The following is a 6,000-nucleotide window of genomic DNA, read 5'->3' as shown; positions in this document are numbered from 1 at the left end:
GTACAAAATGTCCCAAATCTCTGTCCTCCCAAGCTGCTTTTGCAGTAGTCCGCTTGGACCTATTTAGGCAGATCTTCTGACGTCTCAGTGAACCTTTGGAAGATTCAGCCAACATGCCTTTTGCAAATAGACCTTAAGTATTTGTAGTTCCACTTTGCCCCGAAAACTTTCTGATAAATTATGCAACACGTAATTCTGGTTCAGACTGGTGAAGTCTTCAGATAGACGCACATGTGTTAAAAGGTAGGTAATACTCCACTGTGCAGAATATTGACCTTCCCTCTGAGTGCTTCCTGGAAGAAACATTTTAAATAAGCGTCAGACTTCAGGCTCCTCCCTTTGCCTTTTCTCAAGTTCAGAGCTGTGTTTGTTCCAGTGCCTGTGTGAAATTTGATGAGCATGAAGTTTACATCTATTATGGTCTTGCAGTGGTGGTGATTGTTTTTTCACATGACTCAGTTAAGGTAAGGATTATTATTTCATTTCATTAAAAAAAAATTTTTTTTTAACGTTTATTTATTTTTGAGACAGGGAGAGACAGCATGAATGGGGGAGGGTCAGAGAGAGAGGGAGACACAGAATTTGAAACAGGCTCCAGGCTCTGAGCTGTCAGCACAGAGCCCAATGTGGGGCTTGAACTCACGGACTGCGAGATCATGACCTGAGCCGAAGTCGGATGCTTAACCGACTGAGCCACCTAGGCGCCCCTTATTATTTCATTTTAAATGAAATCGTTTGCATTTCAGGATTCAGAGTTCCTACAGAGAAGGCCACCCTCCAAGTGAGTGGGTGTGCATGATTCCATCTCACTGTGCTGTTTTGAGGCTCCCGTCCTTCTCTGGCAGCCCAGGTTGTAATGAGCAGCTCAGCTAGATAGGTTTGGAGAGTTCATGAAAATTTTGGTTCGGTGATGGTGCTTTATAAGAGTGGCCTCCTCCCACACATTCTTTTTCCTACACCTGTTTTTGTTTTTGTTTTTAATGTATACAATTCATTGGTTGATAGTATATTCACAGAGTTGTACAACCACCCCCACAATTTGAGTACATTTTCATCACCTCAAAAAGCCCCTTCCCTTCTGATATCACCCCCCCTCCCCCAAACTTTTCACCACCCCTCATCCCAGGCCTTAGTAACCACTCATCTACCTTCTGTTTATATATTTTCTTATTCTGGATATTGTACCTTCTGTTTATATATTTTCTTATTCTGGATATTGTGTATATATCAACACATTTTTTCTTTTCTTTTTTTTTTTTGGAACTAGTCCTTTGATGAAGATTGAGCCCCACGTTTCCCAACATTTGTATGTGTTAAAAGAAAAGGGTTTCATCAGAATAATGATGTCAGCCAAGGTACCTATATGAATTTAAACTTAAGCTTACCTTCATAAGGCTCGTTTCTCCACTCCTAGGTCTGCCTTCCTAACAATGGCTTTAAAAATCAGATAGGACTATGGTAGTAGCTGCAGGACCACAGTTATGAAAATGGTATAGGGGAGAGAGAAAAAGCTGGGACAGAATCCTTTTGTTAGAGTTGTTTGCAGATGAAAAACAAGCGCAGTGATAGTTCATACACATGTCATCCATCGTCCATCCCAATCAAAGAGGAGTGCAAGGTACCTTACAATAGAATGTCAAACGTTGGCCTTGAGCAATTCAGCCAGGCCCAGCTCAGCTTGAGCTGCCACCGAGGAGACACGTAGGCAAAGCTGACGGGTTAACTTGATACACTTGATTTCGACAACATTGTGTTGGATCAAGGGCGGACCTGGAAAGAGTGCTGGATTCAGAGAAGTTATTGCTTATGAAATGCCAAAGGTGGGCTCTACACAAAAGTATCTAAGAGATCTCTATTTGTGAGATGCATTTTCTTCGCCAAGTGCACGATTTACCGCAAAGTGTGCAAGAGTAAAGCAGCTATTCTTCCTGCCGCTTTCCTTGCCTCTCTTTTTCATTTACCAGCAAGGATCCCCAAATTATATAGACATGTAGAGGCTTTGGTGCACTTCTGGAGCAGGGAAGAAAGAGACCCAGCCGACTCAGCTTCCTAAACTACTGCATTATTTTACCCTGATGGTTTTAATTAGAGAAAAATAACTGCATTGAGACCATCTGCATATTCATAACGTGGAACATATGGCTGGCTTTCAGGATTTTGAAAAAGAAAATGCATTAATAACTGTGCTTCTTTCCATTCATTTCTCACATTCCAGGTTATTTCCTTGAGAAATAATATATTTGAAAAATCTGTTTACGCTTTACATGAGCCAAATGTTCTCATTCCTTTCGGCTTTGTGTGTTGTGTCTGCTACTATTGTGCATTTCAGCAACAAACGCGACAAAGAATATGGTTGTTTATGATTGAGAATGCCCCATAAGTGAGTTCATAACACTTTGTAGATGTGTATTTACATCCACACATTGTCTTTTCTAAGGCATTAGTTACTGGAGTTATATTTATGAGAAAGTCTTGTTAGAATTTCCGGAGAGCATGTTAAGGACTCAAACCAAGATGGATGCGTAGTATTGCACATGGACATGTGTGTCTGCCTATGAGCATGAGGGTAGGCATCTCAGCACCTAACAACGCGCATCTAATTTTGACCAAATGAAAAACAAAATTGTGAAGACAAAAATTATTTAGTACATAGCAAGTATTTTGGACTTACCGCCATTCTGGTAAGACAGTAGATAAGACAGATTGATTTTTGAATTTTAGATTCTTGAAGGAAGAAACTGTAATCTCTATTTATATTAGAAGAAAAAAGAAAACCAATAGAACTATGTTCTTTTTTGTTTTTTGTTTTTTGTTTTTTGTTTTTTTGTTTTTTTTTTTTGGTCTGGCTTTTGGATAGTCACTGAATCAATAAATCCAATTCCCAGAGTAAAATAACAAACAAGAAAACCACCAAAGAACTAGAATTGGCATAGCTACCTCAATAGCAAAGCAGAAAAAGGTGTAAACAGCGGGGGAACAAAGATTAGGAAAGAAATGAAATCTTGCTCCTCTGGGACCAAACTACCATGTTGGTAGAGCAAAGGAAAAAGAGAACAAGGGAAACAAAATTCGGATGGCAGAGACTTATATGTTGTGAAGAATTGGAAGAAATCTACCTGCTCCCCGGGAGATTGGCCCTGAAGCACTCACGTCCTGTGGGCAAGGTGTATCTTAGTTATTCTTGGTGCCCCGAGGCGAGGCGAGGCGCTTTCAGGCCCCCAAGGGCTCAAAGATACAATTTCTTTCTTCTCTGTTGCCACATTCAGAGTTTAGCAAGGGTTCTTAGGCACTCGGGTAAAACAACTTACAACTTTTTGCAGATAAAAAACATGGAGATATTTGGAGCAGGTATTGTTTATTAAAAAGAAAAGCCTTCAAGGCAGTGACTGAAATAAATAAACCGCTTATATCAAAAGTATGCCTCTGTTTTACGGAAGGAAACAATCTGACCCTTCCATTTATTTAGTGAGGGCATTGGAGTTTCCACTATTGCACAAAATCTACTGGGATGACTCTTAGATTGGGAATAGGCTTGTTTTTATGAACATAATGAGTGACTCCTTTTCAAGGAATTGACTTGATCTGAATTAATTTTGTCCTTTTTTCCCCTTCCAGTTAGAACATCATACCTATGGTTTCACCAATATCCTGTTTTGAAATAGACTGTACTAACTCAGTTCAGATGCCACAGCTCTTTGAATAATAGAAAGAATGTCTTGTTTTCTCTATCGTTTACTTTTTAAAAGTTTTGATGGTTATTTATTTTTGAGAGAGAGAGAGCACACGTGTGTGTGTGTGTGTGTGTGCACCTACATAAGCAAGTGTGTGTGTGTGTGTGTGTGTGTGTGGGTGCACCTACAAGCAAGTGCACCTACAATAGCAGAGAGGTCAGAGAGAGGGAGATAGAGGATCTGAAGTGGGCTCTGAGCTGACAGCAGAGAGCCTGATGTGGGGCTCGAACTCACAGACCCGCAAAATCATGACCTGAGCTGAAGTTGGACGCTTAACTGACTGAGCCACCCAGGTGCCCCTATCATCTATTTTTTTTTTTTTTTTTTAAGTAGGCTTCATGTCTAGTGTGGAGTCAAGTGTGAGGCTTGAACTCATGACCCTGAGCTCAAGACCTGAGCTGAGATTAAGAGCAGAACACTTAACCGACTGAGGAACCCAGACACCCCTCTATCATCTAGTGATTTCTAGTGATGATGATACAAAGTTAATAATTTTCTTCATATGGTTTTGAAGTTTGCTTTACATTTATTGTCCTTTTATCTAACTAAAAATTCCCCTTGCTTTCCTCTGTAGTGCGAATATCAAAATTTTCCACAATGGGTTCAGCCCTGCTGTTTCTTGTGCATACATTTATCTTGGCTACAAGCAGTGTAACATAAGTGTCCTTTATGCTCTGGGTACCATATTGTTTTATTAGTCCTACTCATGATTTTTTTTCTGTAAATTTTCCAGTATTATGGAGTTCGCTTCTAGCTGATAAAATTGTATCCATTGTCTTTCAGGGAACAGGGTATACTTAGATGTAGCAATGCCATGTTTTAGTAAAATATGGACTATTCGATTCGCGTGAATCTCTTTCTCTCTTTTTAAACTTTGCTTTGGCTTCATGCCAATCTAGAAGTGACCATGGAATAAAAAAGTCTTCACCAGTAACTGTTTTTCTTTTCTTAATGAGATGTGATAAAACATGATCTATATCTTTTAGTTCTGTGCATTTGACAATTCCTCAAAGACCTCAATCAAATCAGTTATTCCATATGAAGTGGCCCAAACATTTAAAATAAATTTGTCTGTTTCATTTATTGTGGTAAAATGTATGCAACATAGAATTTACTATCTTAACCACTTTTAATTTTTTTAAATGTTTATTCATTTTTTGAGAGAGAGAGAAAGAGAGAGAGAGAGCGCGCACACACATGAGTGGGGGAGGGGCAGAGAGAGAGAGGGAGACACAGAATCTGAAGCAGGCTCCAGGCTCTGAGCTGTCAGCACAGAGCCCCAGGCAGGTCTCGAACACACGAACCGCGAGATCATGGCTTGAGCCTAAGTTGGATCCACAACCGACTGAGTCACCCAGGCGCCCCTATCTTAACCATTTTTAAGTGTACATTTCAGTGGCATTAGAACATTCACATTGTGTGCAACCATGACCACCGTCCATCTCGAGAACTTTTCATCATCCCGAACTGAAACTCTGAACCTAGTTAAGCCATAACTCCCCACTTTCCCTGCCTCGCCCCTGGCCACCACTATTTCACTTTCTGTCCCTAGCGTACATACTTCATATAAGTGGAATCATGCAATGTTTGTTCTTTTATGTAAGTTTTCCCTTTTTGAAAGGATATTGCAGCATCCAGCAGATGACTTGGACCCTTAAAATTGCTCCTTCACTTTCCTTCGGTTTCCGGTCAGCAGAATAAGGTGGGAGATTCATGAGGGCTTCCCCATTAGCCCCAGTGAGGTGATGCTTCAATTAACTTTGTCAAAGACAAATTCATTTCACACAGTATCAGACTGATAGAATATATCACACTCATATGAGAATACTTTTAAGCTCTTTGAGCCAAGGATATAAAAACATATTGAAATAATTATTAACTGAAATTGTTCTGTCTGCATCTTGAGTGTGTGTGTGCACGTTTATGTGTGTGTATCCTCATAAAGGAAAGGATTTTGCCTGGTAGCATTAATAACTAATCTCCATACGCAATATTATAGTTTACAAAGGACATTTTCATGGACCCCTTCCTATGAAACAGCAGCCTTGAAAAGGTTAACGTTCATTCCCATGTTTAGATGCTACAGTACAAGCTCATTGAGATTCACTCCCTTACATTCCCAAGGTAAGTTACGTGGTGTTGCCAGGTCCTGAGCACAGTCCCATTGTGTTGGTCCCACGTCCCTTCATCTCGCTAATTACCCTCCAGTGGCACAGGAAGCCACATCAGTGTGTGGAATCCCAGTCTGGTGCACTAATCAGTACACGCA

General features: G+C 40.2%; 1 long non-coding RNA gene across 3 annotated transcripts in view; it reads left to right on the top strand.

The window, feature by feature from the left end:
* Window positions 1–221: 221 nt before the first annotated feature.
* The window catches only part of LOC147581855 (uncharacterized), a 75,386-nt gene continuing 69,607 nt past the window's right edge, over window positions 222–6,000 (top strand). For all 3 annotated transcript variants that reach the window (XR_015250333.1, XR_015250335.1, XR_015250334.1), the window contains exon 1: window positions 222–464. This is a non-coding gene — a long non-coding RNA (uncharacterized LOC147581855). The remainder of the gene's footprint in view (window positions 465–6,000) is intronic.

Source organism: Puma concolor, chromosome B1 (assembly GCF_028749965.1).
Source record: "Puma concolor isolate L17-30 chromosome B1, mPumCon1.1.hap2, whole genome shotgun sequence".
NCBI classification, from domain to species: domain Eukaryota; kingdom Metazoa; phylum Chordata; class Mammalia; order Carnivora; family Felidae; genus Puma; species Puma concolor.
Note: the sequence above shows the minus strand (reverse complement) of the source record. Positions and strands in the feature narration are given on the sequence as shown.